We start from the raw sequence: 15,405 nt of genomic DNA on the forward strand, positions 1-15,405 counted from the left end.
GGTAGACGTTCAACCTATCGCAGATGTCATCAATGGGTGGGGGGCCTGATGCCAAGATCGTACAGTCGTCCGCATATGATACGATCTCTATGCCGTCTGGAGGAGGTGGGATGGAGGAAAGGTAGAGGTTAAACAGAGCCGGAGATATCACCCCGCCTTGGGGAACTCCCTGTTTCACTCTACGGTGTTTTGACTTCTTGTCCCTAAATTCCACAAATGACTGGCGGCCACACAGATAATTCGCGACCCAACGTTTAAGGCCTGGCTGGAGGGACGTGTTGGCGATGTCCTCAAATAATTTGGCATGGCTGACCGTGTCGAATGCCTTCGATAGGTCCAATGCCACGAGGACCGTCCTATCACATGGCCTGGGTTGATTGAAGCCACGGCAAATGTGTGTGGTGATGGCATGCAAAGCTGTTGTTGTGCTGTGCAGTCTCCGAAATCCGTGTTGATGCTCGGCGAATGGAAATTCTCCTACGAGGCTCGGGAGGAGTAATGCCTCAAGCGTCTTAGCCACTGGTGAGAGAAGGGAGATCGGTCTGTACGACTCCCCCAAACTCGGGTCTTTACCAGGCTTCAGTAGCGGGATCACTCTGCCCATTTTCCAGACATCGGGAACTATAAGAGTGTTCAATGACAGGTTAAGGACAGTGGTAAGGTACTCAACTCCAGGTAAATCCAGATTCTTCAGCATCAATGTAGAGATTCCGTCGGGGCCCAACGCCTTGGAAGATTTGGCGCCACGGATGACATTCGTAACTTCGCCCACGGTAAATTGTGATGGCTGTTCATCGGCTCGGAGACCACGAATACGGCGAATGGCTCTCCTCCTTGCCCTGTCTCTCTCGGGATGCACGATAAATTGACGGTTGAACAACCTGGCGCATCTCTTCGGATCAGTCACGGTTAACTCGCCAAAAGTGACTGAGGTCCTGTCGTCCCGTCTACCGGGGTTCGAGAGAGACTTAACAGTGGCCCACAATTTGCCTGCACCGGTGCCTAAGTTACATTGCTCCAAGTGTTCCAGCCACAAATTCCGCTTATGTTCGTTGACTACCCTGTTTATTTCCAGATTCAGCTCGCTGATTCTGGGGTTAGCGGGGTCCATAGCACGAATCCCATCACGCTCGTCTGCGAGTACCACTGCTTGCGCCGGGAAATTGGGTCGCACTTGCGGTATTCGACCGGCTGGTATAAAGCGAGCGGCTGCTGCGTTGATGATGTCTCGGAATTTCCTCTCGGCCACAAGCACATCAGAGGGGGGTGGCAGTTCATTGAAGCGGCGATTGGTATACTCTCTGAAGCCAGTCCAATTGGCCTTCTTATAGTTGATGAACGTTCGGCGCTCAGAGGTTATGAAGTCGGGTGGTCGGTCGATGGTGAGGATTATGGGGAGGTGGTCTGACCCCAAAGAGATGACGGCTTGCCATGATACGTCACTCAGGAGATCAGGGGATGCGATTGAGATGTCTGGCGAGCTGCTGCACCTCCTCGTAATCCTAGTGGGGGCATCCTCATTCACCGTGCAAAACGTGGAGCTATCTATCTGCTCTGCCAAAGCTATGCCACGCTGGTCGTTGCCTAGGGGAGAATGCCATGACGAGTGATGTGCATTGAAATCCCCCAGAACCAGACGACTATGGCCAGATAGCAACCCACTTATGTCGGGGCTGTAGGCCTGGCCATTAATCGGGACACAGCTGCCAACCGGCGGTATATACACGTTGTATATCTCTATCTCGGCAGTACCAGACTTGACTGCTACCCCCATACATTCCATGTATGGGTCACTAGCGTCAAGCGCAGGCGAGATAGGTCTATACTGCACGGAATGGTGTATAACGAAGGCCAATCCCCCACCTCCATTCCTTGAGCGATCCTTACGTAGCACATTGTAGCCGTGACAACTGTGCAAGCTGCAGGTGTTAGTCAGCTTTGTCTCCTGGATCGCTGCGACCGATATGCTCTTCCGACTCATAAAATCCACAATCTCATCAATCTTGCCTCGCAGTCCATTGCAGTTTAACTGCAGGAACGATACATTTCCCGACACTGGCCTGGCAATAGTAGGGCTAGGGTGCTGTCTTTGCATAAATTGCCGTACGGGAGAGGTCGGGGGGGTCACATAGTCCGACGACGAGGACGCCGAAGGCGACGACGGCGACGCTTGTGACCCACTGCTGGCTGTGTTCGCACAGCACCTAGCGACATAGCCAGTATGACTATACTCCCGTAGCGAAGTTAGGCCAGAGCAAGAACGGAAATGTACCCACTCCAAGCACCTGTTACACCTCACCGACACTGACCGATGATGAAGGCGGTTCTGGCAAACGGAACAGAACCAGGGTCCGGGGTTCTTTTCAATCCCGGCACGGACCAAAAGCATACGGAGAAGGCACTCCGGGATGTGCCTCTCCCATGACGAAAAAAGACGAACACGTACACTGAGGCGGCAGCCCTTGCCGATGAAGATTCTATCGGGTCAATCCGGTACGTACAACCGGCTGCCATGGGATTGTAACTGCCATGAGTAACTGTAAATATCATATGGTCAATATTTGTATTCAAAAAAACACAGTTTAAAACATACTGTTTACGAGCATACTTTTTAAGACTTAAGAAACAAACAAACTAGAGCGAAAGTTGTCGAACTTTTTTTCGTCATTAAACAAGAAAAAGACTATATACACAAAACTACTTGATATATTGAAACCAAAAGTCACATTTACTGTAATTGGAATGTTCTCTACCAAATTGCATGCGGATTGTGTCGACTTTTGCCAATTTTAAGCACGGTCCTGACACTGTGCATCGTACCCATATAGAAATCGGACTATTTCAGGGAATATATTTTGCTCATAGTGTTGAAACCCTGGTTAGAAAGTGTTTAAGTTCTCTTTTTCTGCGATGAATAATTTTCAGATAAGTTATTTGGCCGGATCTATGACTGCTTTTTCACATTTTACTTTGTTTCAAATGTTTGGCTGAAATAGAGCATGTGCTAAATCGAATTGCAGCCAAATTAAGATTATTTTTCCTGTGAACTTTGTTAAGGACTTGGCCTTATTCTTACCAAGTGCGGGTGAGCTGCGGTTTTTGTAGGGTGCCTGTTCCCTCGAAGAGTCTACATGCCTCTGGATGATGATTTTATTAGACGGCAGAGGAAATGGAAGGGGCAGGAATTCTGCTGTTTGAGGGTGGAGATGACATATGGGTGGAGATGACATATGGGACTTCTTTTCGGCGGGCCAATTAGTTTGTTTTATTTAGTTATTGGTAGCAAAATTATGACTTCTTTTATTGGGTTGCCCAAAAAGTAATTGCGGATTTTTTAAAAGAAAGTAAATGCATTTCTAATAAAACTTAGAAAAACTTTTTTTCTAAAGCAAGCTAAAAGTAGCAGCTGATAACTAACAGAAATGAGAATGCAATTACAGAGTCACAAGCTGTGAAAAAATTTATCAACGCCGACTATATGAAAAATCCGCATTTACTTTTTGGGCAACCCAATAATTCTGCGGATGGTTTGTTGATATTGACTGTTAAAACAATGATAGTATGGTAGTTTTAGAAGACGCCTGGAGGAATGGAACACAGGGTGTCGGTACACGGTATTATCTGTGGACCTGGTTGTCATTAGAATTAAGGAGAGGATCTCAGAGCAACAACAATTCTAATGGCTAGGTCTGATTGCGAAGATGGTGACAAAATAGTTAGAAATAAAGGTATATAGAGTTTATTTGAAAGTAAATAGTTTATAGCCAATAGCATGGAGGTTGCGCGTAGTCTGGCGTCAGCAGTCTTACGCATGCTGTGAAGTTATATAGAAGTCAGTTAAGTACGTTTACATTGGTCACTAAATCCGGATTTATGGCCTTTTCGAGATTCAAGTGTAAAATCCTGTGCTTTTTTGCAGGATTTATTTTTAAATCTCAAATAATCTAATTTCCTGGCTGGAATAATCGATAGAAGTACCAAAAAATGCGACTGTTGCTATGATGTTAATTTTTGTACAGCTGATTGTCAAGCATTAAAAACAGCTAAATGGACAATAACAAGTAAGTAATTTTTATTTAAAAGTTATATTGCATTAAAAGTAATAATTTATTTTTATTTTAGTGCAGCAAAACAAAAAGAAAGCGTTGGTCGGCCGAAAGCGAGGAGATCTTATTTTCGCTTTGGGATGAACACATTGAGGAGCTGCGGGGAAAAAAATCCCACATATATTCAAGGATGGCAGCAGAGATGTCCGCAAGTGGGTACTTATATACGGATACAGCATTTCAGTACCATAATACGGCATTGATAGAAAAGCAATCCCGTATGGTACAAAAACAATTCTGGATGGTATGGATGAAACATAAAATGATTAGTACTGTTTGGTATTAGCCTTTTTACCTAATTGGCATTGGTTTCAATCCCAATCTGTTATTGGTTTAGGCACCTGACCCTTATTGGTTCTAGTACCAAACCGTTTTTGATTATTCCACCCCCTTATAAACCATTAAAAATAATTGTTATCTATTCATTTCGATTATTTATGTTATTAATTACAAAAGGTAATGTTACACCATGACCAATCTCAATTATTTGTATTCAGCAATTGATTCCATGTCCATTAGATTCCCAGAAGTAGTTTTCATACGAATACACACCACACAGCATCGTTTTCCACACAATGGACTTTCACGTTTTTGGATCACCTGGATCTGGTAATGCAGCATTTGTTGTTGCTGAGATGGGTTGTGTTGTTGCGCCGCCATATGTTGCTGTATCCGTAATGTTTGCTGCACCATATGAGCCGATGGATTATGATACAGCGTTCGTTTGCAGTTTTATGTGCTGTTGCTGAGGATCGGACTGTGACTGCATTATTGTTTGCTGTTGTCGCTATGCGATTATCGCCTTAGACAACACGTGGTTGTTGCCTCATTATCAGCTCCTGTATCAAAACTAGCTGTCCAGATGACTGTTGTACTGTCAGTTGTGCTTTACCAAACAGCAGGTTTTACTGTTGAAGTTGTTGTGACTATGCGGTTGCATTCTGTAGATTATTTGAGGTTGTTGTTGCTGCTGTTGGATTGCGGTCGAAACTTGATGTTCTGCTTGAATCTGCAGTTGTTTTCGATCTCTGTAAAATATGCTGTTGTTGGGGAGGCGATGGTGGCGGCTGATGGTAAATAATTTGCTGATGAGTTTGCTCTTGGGGATGAGGTTGATATTGTTGTTGCATTGTAGGTGGCGGTGGTGGGGGCTGTAGTTGTATATACACTTTCTTCTGCTTTTTATTTGCAATTTAAATTTTTGTGCAAATGAAAAACTACACGTAACGTAGGTATACATAAACAAAAATCAGCTGACTGTCACTTATTATATCCCAAAAACGCAGAGTAGACGGTCTGGATTTATTTTTGGATTTACCTAAATCCAGATCATAAAAATTTCAATGTAAATGTGCTATAAGGTTTTACTGAAATAACCAAAGTTTTTTTTAAAGTGTGCAAAAGGAGAGGTTAACCATTGCGTATGGCAAAGACAGTAAAAAAGAAATCAGTAAAAGCAAGAGGATTGTTAGGTTTCTTATTTAAGATCGCTAGTTAAACCCAACGTAGTATACCAATAATAACCTCCTTCGATTTGCGTGCAGTGTGTGGTTGTGATTACCGTAAGTCTAGGCACAGATATAGCTGTAACGTGCTGATAATAATAAGGTTTCTTTCAGCAGTGTGGCCAAGAGTCTAAGCGTAGGGTGAAAGAGCGAGTAACCTGTGTCTGGAGGACAATGGATTTGGCCACAGGAGTTTAATTTTAAATCCAACTATCACAGATATATATAGGTAGACAAATCGGTAGGATAAGTTGGAACAATTCCAACGGAGATTTCTGCTAGAGTTAACCTCCCGGTAGTCCACACAACGGTATTACTCGTATAATAGTGGGTGCTGAAATTGGCTTGCCAAGAACCTTATGGCATGGAGGCATATGCTATAAATATTGCAGTTTAGTTGGGATAGCAGCTTGGTCAAGTGAGACGTTTGACTGGCTGTATCATTTCGTTTCGAGATTTTTTTTTAATACTGTTTAATGTTTTTAAGGCGTTAAAATTTAACATTAGTTTTAGGCGTTAAAATTGAACATATTAGCTGCAGTAAGAAGTCTTTTATATGTGTATGTATTTATTGTGTTAAGATTTTATTTCTCTCTTTGTTCAATTGTAAGGGTCATACTAGTTGTTTGATTGGTCTGTTTTTTTTTTACTTGATTTTTTTTGTTTTGTTTTAATTTTACCGTCCAGGTCTTGGTGAGTAATAGGAGTAAAAACGATATTCCGCCTGAAAAGCTCTTTAGGTTTGGAGTGAATTTAGCACTCAAGGGTTTAGTTAACTAGACAAAGGAACAGAACATATAAAAAGCCAGTTTATTAAGATGTTATGGCTGGTACTATGTTTGTTTTTCACCGGTGAAAACTCGTGTATTTCACGATTACTTTTTTGAAACACTACAAAAATCTCAATGATAACATAATAATTTTACAAAAATTTGTTCATAAGTAATGAGGGCATGTCCTACTGAATGAAATCAGCAAGTTTTTTTGCTTCAAAATCTATTATCCAAAAAAAGTAATCATTCTTCAAGTTTTTTGCCTGTTAGGGCGAGATCATTTAAAAGTCTTCTAACCAAAGACGAAACGCGTCCCATAGTGGTTGGTGTGTGTTGCTATCTTTGGCTTTACTTTTTCATTTGCATCTCCGATCATTGAGCTCCTCTCGAAAGAGAAACAAACTGAAATTGTAAAATTTAATGATCTCAAAATCTCAGGCAAAAAACTTGAAGAATGAAAAATTCGGCAGAGCCCGGCCAGGATTCGAACCTGGGCAGACGGAACAACAGCGAGAGCCATTGCCGTTGTCTAAGCGTTCGAAGCCATTAATACAAATTCTAACAGATGAACTAGATCATGTGTGGTACGGAAGAAAGTGTAATTTACCACAGACAGAATGTCTGCCATTACACAAAAATAAATGCATTGAAAAAGTACATCTAAAAAGCAGGGTTGTCGAGCTTGGTTAATGTGGTAATTGTAACATAGATGCGTTTTCGCAATTAATACGATTCAAATACAACATACCAACGCACAACCCTTGAAGCCATTACACCTAATATGGTTGAAAAGTCTTCTAACCAAAGACGAAACGCGTCCCATAGTGGTTGGTGTGTGTTGCTATATTTGGCTTTCCTTTTCCATTTGCATCTCCGATCATTGAGCTCGTCTCGAAAGAGAAACAAACTGAAAGAAAAAGTAATCATGAAAAAATTTTGCTAAAAGCGAATTTAGTACAACCCTTTAGTCATTTAATTTCGTTTTGCACGTAAATTGTAATGAAGAATTTCTTTTTATATCATTATTATTATTTTTTGATTTGAAAGTAGATAATTCCAATACATTGATTGTTTATTAGGAGCTAATGTGATATCGATTTTTACAATAAGTAATTTTCATATTTGTGTAAAGGAGATTTAATTATGGTTGATAATTGGTTTTATAAGGATCTTAAGTCAAATAGGTGTCCAAGGGGATATGTCCCAGTAGTTGGGAAGGGAAGGTAAGTGATTTGTTGGTGGAGATAGTGGTCATTACAATATGTGATGGATGGCTTTTGGATGGTAAGGAAGCATATCTGGGAGACCTTTCCCATATACATTTTTTCAGATGGTCGGACGATTTCGTGTTGTTAATTTCAATAGTCTAGTAAAGTCACAGTACCGAGATCAGAGTTAGTTGGGGCAAGATCACATAAGCAGGATGGCATCCAAAGGAAACGGATGTACATTTTGAAATAGTCGGATTTGATGTTTATCTTTACGGTACGTGCATATCTTTTGCCTTTATAGAACAAAATCAAATCCAGGTACGGAAAGAGGGTATCAATAGCCCCAGAACACGAGTGACTTGTTCGCTGAAAGAAGAATGGCACGAACAGTTTATGAGTATTCAGAGACATTTTTTGTAACTACATTCCCTTAGTCTTCCAAGTATGGATTCAGGATTTGAGGAAGTCCTTGGTATCCAAGTATGCGCCATTAATCGAGAAGGAATATCTTCCTTCTTGACTAACTCTAGTGCTGCACATGGCAAGATCTTATAAATCCTTTTTAGCGCACAACGATACATTTCAATTGAGCGTTGATGTCCGAAGGCAATTAGTCTGTATCGTCCCCAATACCAGCCTGCATCGTCACAAACTGGAGAAGACCCAGGAAATTCCGCAAGGACATCGGAGTAGTCTGATGACAGTCCAATGACTATCCCATTCCAATTATTCGTAGGTATGGTATTCTCCTTTGTCGACAACTGCCATCACCAAACTGTCCCTGGTGACATTAGCAAAAGTTCTTCAACCCATCTTACTATTGTTCGCCCTAGTTCTTTTAGGCATGGATGCCCTCCAGGTGACCGTAGTCTTTTGGAGTTTCCGTATCTAAACGTGTAGTCTTTGTGGTAGCCTGTGGAGCGAAGCCCCGATCCCAATTTAGGGTCTTAGGATCATTCGCAATAAACCTGAGAGCGATGTGCCTCTTATTATTCAAACCTCTAACCTCTTAAAGTGCGTGTTGGTTTGCCGGGGAAATTATAGGCATGCGAAGATAGAATAGGTTCGGCCTTGTTCTTAAGTCTCGAACCAGGTGCCTTCAAAAGTCTCTGCTGATTGGTCGTATGTCGGCTATGGAGCCTGGAGCAGACGCTCCACCATTCGAGGTTTCAATAGCAGGCAACGTCCGCTCCACTCGACGGTTCAAATTAGTAAGGGGATAACGACCGTGTTGATGTTCACGCCGGACATGCTAACCTTTGCGCCAGGTTGGCCTCCAATATTTTTTTTAATATTACTTATCAAAACTATTATTGGCTACTAGTTATCGACTGGCATTCAACTGGCAAAGACGTTTCTCGTCGCGATCCACTCAATCGTATAACAACACATAAAAAGGGATCACAAAAAAACCAACAACTTATCTTTTTTTCTCTTTCTTTAAAGACGTTTTTTTCATTCTCTCAAAAAAAAAACAACAACAACTGATTAGAGGTACGAAAACTTATAAAAGTTGCAAAGAAATAAACCCGAAACCCCAAGATATGTTGTGATTACTTCCACCGATGTCAAAAAGTGCCTAGATTCCATTTCCACAGAAGTAAAGTCCATATCATTGTTAAGAAACGGTAGTCTCCTAATACTTATATGCAGCACCCGCGTAGCGGAGAGCCTAGTGCAAATTACATGATAAATTAAACTCCGTTAAAGGAACCATATACACGTTCCGGAAGATAAAATTGTTAAGGAAATGAAAGAACAAGGTGTGACCGAAGTATACAAATACACTGTCCCCAGCGAAGACGGTAAATCTCGTATTCCTACCGGCACTATGGTTTTAACATTCGATCTTAATCGACTGCCAAGGACTGTAGTAGCTGGGTGGTACACATGTTTAGTAAAATACTACACACCAAACCCAATGCAGTGCAAAAACTGTCAACGTTAAACGTTGACGTCCTAAGGACACACAAATAAAAGATGCAAAGGTGTCGACACGTGTCCCGAGTGCAGTCTTCCCCCCATGTGCTAGAAAAATGCACGAGAAAATTGTGCTCAAACTGTAATGGACCGCATAGCTCTACTGATAGAAACTGCCCTAGATACAAGCAAATGAAACAAATATTGAAAATTAAAGCAGAAGAATACTGCAGCATGGCAGAAGCTTGGAGAATTTATAAAGAAAAGAACCCAATTTATCCAAATTAAACCACTACATACACAGCCGTTTTTACAGAAAGCAACACAACATAACAATCCAACAACGAACTCAATAATACTAAATTCCGTCCACCAGCAACAAAACAAACAAAAAAACAATACTCACCACACAATTACACTCAAATACTCCCACCTCCAACAACCAAACACAACAGAGCATTCTAATTCTCCTCAAACCAACCACCACCAAGAACACAACAAACAACGAAAAATTTATTTATTTACGAAAAACAACAAACTAACTCCAATGTACATTCTGAATGAAAAACGTATCAAATAAAACAACAACTACACCAAAAAACAAACCATTATCACCGATTTCTTCCTTAACACAAACTCTAATCAGAGACAATGCGTATTTTATCACAGGGGAATCAATAGATGAAGAAACTATAGATCTTAGCACTCTATAAATACAACTTTCATTTTCTTTTTCTCCCTTTTGTATCATGATATTTTAAATTTTACAATGGACTATTAAAAGTCTTAAATCAAATTACAGTGATCTTCAAATGCTCATCAAACACTCAGATCCCGATTTCAAGAGACCAGAATACCACCTAACTCCACCTTCCTTATTTCAAAAAATTACATGGATTCTTCCGCAACTCGCCTTTAACACCACTGGCAAGCAAGGAGTTGCTATTTTCATAAAGAAAACAATTCCACACAAACAAATAACAGTGAATTCAGTATACCAAGTTGTAGCCGTTGAAAAACAGAACACAATACTCTCGTTCTACGTGCCTCCCATCGAAGATTCATCATTACATCACTTGGCACAGACTATGTCATCCCTCAATGGGCCACTATTAGTACTAGGGAAATGGGGCTCCCCCACAAATTGTTGAAATGAACCTGCAATATTTATACTTGTTCCATGTTATATTAGAATAACTTAGTTGCCTTAGCTTTCTATGCTCATTTGTCATATACCAAAAATAGTATTAATAAATTTTTCTTCACTTCATTTTAAATACTCGAATAGACTAGTTGTCTTTATTCTATCACTTCCACTTTTACATCAGGTTATGGGCCTTTTGTACTGTTTTTGGTAGAATTGTCTCGCGAAATACAACAATAATACAAGGTGCATTTTTCAAACGCGATGGCTTCAGCTTTAAATTTTCCATTCGAAAGGCTACGTGGACGTGAAAATTTCGATGTTTGGAGAAGACATGCGAAGTCATGTTTGGTAATAAAGAAATGCTGGAAAGTTGTGGAAAAAGGCGTAACTGGGGACAACGATAATGAAGCGAATGAACTTGCTTTAGCGGAGATAACGCTAATGATCGAACCCACCAATTTTGCTCACATTGCAAAAGCTAAAACGGCTAAAGAGGCTTGGGATTCGCTAGTGCGTGCTTATGAGACACAGGATTAACCCGGAAAGTTGAATTGTTGAAACAGTTGGTGCAACTTAAGCTTGGCGATTTTTCTTCAATGCAAGAATACGTTAATGCAATGATTTTAACGTCAATTAAGGTAAACAATGCAGGTCTGAACATCAATGACGAGGTGACGGCTTCACTAATGTTGGCTGGGCTGCCGGAAGAATTCCAATCATTGGTGATGGCAGTTGAGAATTCAACTGTTGATTCTGTGAAGAACCTATTGTTGCAAGATGCGAAATTTGACAATGGTAAGAAAGAAAGTGCAATGGTGTTTAAAAAGAAATTTAAAAATGGGAAATTTAAGTGCCATTCTTGTAATGAAATCGGCCATATCAGTAAAAATTGCCCACAGAAAAACAAAAATAATACGAAAAAAAACAACGAAAAATAATGGTGACGTTTTGTTTGCTGCTCTGTTAACTGAAAGAGAAAATTCGAACGAGTGGTATATTGACTCCGGTGCGACATCCCATATGACCAATAATGATGAGCTGTTGCATAACAAAACTGAAGTCCGTAACAAGGAAATAGTTGTCGCTAACAATAACAAATTGAAAATTTTGTCTTCAGGAGATGTCCAAATGTCTCTAAAATTGGGAAAAAATTAACGTAAAGCAGTTGTTAAAAATGTTGAGTATGTTCCAAACCTTTGTGCAAATTTAATGTCAGTTTGTCAGTTAACTCAGAATGGCAATAAGGTTGTTTTTGAGAAAAATATTTGCCAGATTTTTAGCAAGAAAGGTGATTTGATTGGGAAAGCATTTATGTGCAATGGTTTGTATCGCCTGAACTGTGATGTGTTTGCCTCCGACGAAAAAGCTCTCATTGCGAATGTAAGTTCAAATTTATGGCATCGGCGACTAGGTCACATTTGCAATGAAAATCTCCGAAGTGTTAAATCGGCTTGTTTTGGTATAAATTGTGAAATTAGCTCCAAATATCAATGTGCAACGTGTATTGAGGGAAAACAAAAACGAAATTCTTTTAAAGATACTGGTGAAAGAGCTACGGAGTTACTGGAAGTGGTGCACTCTGATTTACTTGGTCCATTTAGAGAAAAATCTTTCTCGGGAAACTGTTATTTATTAACATTTGTGGATGATTTTTCCAGAAAAGTTTTTGTTTACCCAATTAAACGAAAATCAGAGGTTTTTGAAAGATTTATGGAATTTAAGAAATCTGTGGAAAATGAATGTTCCAGTAAAATCAAAATATTACGCACTGACAACGGAACAGAATATGTAAACAACAAATTATCCGATTTTCTGAAGAACCATGGAATAAAACACCAGAAAACCTGTCCATACACACCTGAACAAAATGGGGTGGCAGAAAGAATGAATAAGACTGTGGTAGAAAGGATGCGTTGTATGTTATTCGACAGCGGTTTAAGAAAAATTTTGGGCAAAAGCTGCTGTGACTTCTGTATATCTCATAAACCGAGTTCCATGCAGGGGAAATGCCCGTACTCCAGAGGAAGTTTGGTCAAATAAAAAGCCTACATTAAAACATTTAAGAGTATTTGGTTGCAAAGCTATGGAAAAAATTGAAATTGTCGAAAAAGTCCATTGAAAGTATATTAGTTGGGTACAGTTCAGAGTCAAAGGCTTATCGACTGTTTGATCCAGTAAGAAAAGAAATCATTACCAGCAGAGATGTGGTTTTTTTTTCGAAAACGAATTTCTTGGTGAAACTCTAAATAAAAATCAAATTTTGTATTTTCCAGAAGTGTATAAAGAGATTAATTCTGAAGGTGTCAATTCTGGGGAAAGTACGTCAGTAGAATTGCCAATGGCGAAAGAACCAGAAATAGAAAGTACTTCAGAAGATTTGCCAATTGCTGGAGAATCAGAAAATGATATATTGGATTTGCCACCAAATGCTGAAAATAATTCAACAAGCAGTGAAGAAGATTTCTTTGATAGCATAATGCTGGAAACAGGACACAATGACGAAAATTCAGAAATCCCATCGATGGAACTTTCCGAAGCAGTAACTGAAAATATTCAAATTCGACGTTCTGGGAGGATAGCAAATAGGCCTAAACGTTCATTTGTATTTAGTGCTTTGGAGTTCGTGTCTAATGACCCAACAAATTTATCTGAAGCAATTTCATCTCCTTATTCTGAGGAATGGAAGCAAGCTATGAAAGAAGAATACGATTCTCTGATTGCAAATAAAACTTGGATTTTAACGGATTTACCACCTGACAAGAAACCAATTCCTGCAAAGTGGGTTTTTAAAACGAAAATTGGTGCACATAACAAGGTATTGCGAAGAAAGGCAAGGTTGGTGGCAAAAGGTTATAGCCAAGAAAAAGGAGTAGACTACAACGAAATTTTTGCTCCTGTGGTAAGATATGAATCCGTACGGTTTTTAATTGGATTAGCTGCCAAGCATAATTTGAAAATACATCAAATGGATGCGGTTACAGCATTTTTAAACGGAACACTTAAGGAAGAAATCTACATGGACCAGCCCGAAGGTATGAATGATGGAACTGGAAGATATTGCAAACTACAAAAATCCATATATGGGCTAAAAGAAGCTAGCCGTGTATGGAACGAAACGATTAACAAAGTTTTGTTGAAGATGGGTCTCACTCGATGCGATACTGATCAGTGTATTTACTACAAAATTGAAAATGATGATAGAACGTATGTTGCAATTTACGTAGACGATGCACAGTGGGCCAAATGGCAAAAAAATTGGAAATAAGTCTACAACTTTTTATCTGTTGATTTTAGCCATACAAAATGTTCTAGACATTTGTAGAGGAGGACATAGGCTTTCAGAAAAGTGCTGTTGTTGGTCCATATCTTTAATACAGGGTGAGCTACAGGGTGTGAAAGTTGACCACTTTTGACTTCTCCAAGCTTCTGGGGGCCATAACTTTTGATCTACTCAACCGATTTACATGATTTAGGACTCTAGAGAAAGAGCTTGACAAGATCTAAAAAACTTATGCATAAAGTACCATGCCATCGTGTACTGTTAAGGAGTTATGAATTGTTTAATTTTAAAATATGAAAATTTGGCCTTGGTTTTTTTCAGTGTTTTTTAAATAACTCCGTCAATTTTAAAGCTACAAACTTCATACTTCACACAAATTATGCCAGCATATGTGTGCATAAAATACAAAAGGAATCACGTGAATATCTTTGGCGGTTTAAAAATGGCATCGTTTTCAATATGAAAAATATTTTTTTTGTCAAAAAATTGCAAAATTTTTCAAAAAAGATACTCCCATTTCCTTTAAGTTTTCGCAAACTTTGGCCGTCAAAGCATTATCATTTCTTTCCATTTTCACAAAGTCGAGGTATTAAGAAAAGTTTTAAGTGCTAATTTGGCTAATTTCGATATCAAACAACACCGTTATCTTAAGACCAAAATGGCCAATTTTTTTACTAAACTTCAAAAGTTTCTCACTGGAAAAAAAGTTCCACGGGGATTTTTTCGCTTTTTTTGAACTTAAATGAAAGCTTAAAATGTTCCCAACATTTTAAGGTATGTCTCGCCATATCCTAGCCATAAATGAGATCGTAGCGATCAAAATACTGAAAAAAGTCAATTTTCAAGTAGTGCTATATTCATTGCTAAAAAACAAGTATTACGTCACATTTTATTGCAAAGATGTTAAATAAACTTTTATTTGGTAACACTTCTTCTACAAAACACAAAAAGAATCATGGAAATATCTCTATTCTATTCCATTTTATGGAACCGGCAATAAAAAAGTCAATTTTTCAAAAAAGTCGAATTTCCCAAATTTTGTTTTTGTTGTCCTAATTGCACATGACACACTATAGCCATATTTACGCAACATACCTTATCGTAAAGGAAATTTTCATACCTTTCCAACAATGTATAAAACATTTCTCAACTCGGATTCTATCTACTCTAAAATTCATTTACACTTCATTAAACTCTATATAAAAATGTCTATTTGTGAAATGGAACCTTATATGGGGCCTACACTAAAACATTGATAGATTTGCCCAGGGTTTACAATACAAATGTGTTAGAATAAAAAAAGGTCTCCTGCCAAAGTTTAAAAAAATTGGAATAAAAATATGTGTTTTAGAGCGAAAACACTTCGCATCGGCGTGCGTTTGTATAGTACCTACATCTATTTTTAATGTAAGCTGATGATTTTTGAATAAAAAGTAACCTAGAAATATACCTGCATATATATA

The 15,405-nt window shown here is 39.1% G+C and overlaps 1 protein-coding gene across 2 annotated transcripts in view; it reads right to left on the minus strand.

Annotated features, from left to right (window-relative positions):
- LOC106092933 (tyrosine-protein kinase transmembrane receptor Ror) overlaps window positions 1-15,405 on the minus strand; it is a 94,870-nt gene that overhangs the window by 11,174 nt on the left and 68,291 nt on the right. Inside the window, exon 2 of one of the 2 annotated variants that reach the window (XM_059364287.1) lies at window positions 7,133-7,291. The exons of the other annotated variant lie outside the window; for it this stretch is intronic. The gene's annotated coding sequence lies outside the window, so the exon portion shown is untranslated. The remainder of the gene's footprint in view (window positions 1-7,132; window positions 7,292-15,405) is intronic. 2 annotated transcript variants of the gene reach the window in all.

This window comes from Stomoxys calcitrans, chromosome 3 (assembly GCF_963082655.1).
Source record: "Stomoxys calcitrans chromosome 3, idStoCalc2.1, whole genome shotgun sequence".
NCBI lineage: Eukaryota > Metazoa > Arthropoda > Insecta > Diptera > Muscidae > Stomoxys > Stomoxys calcitrans.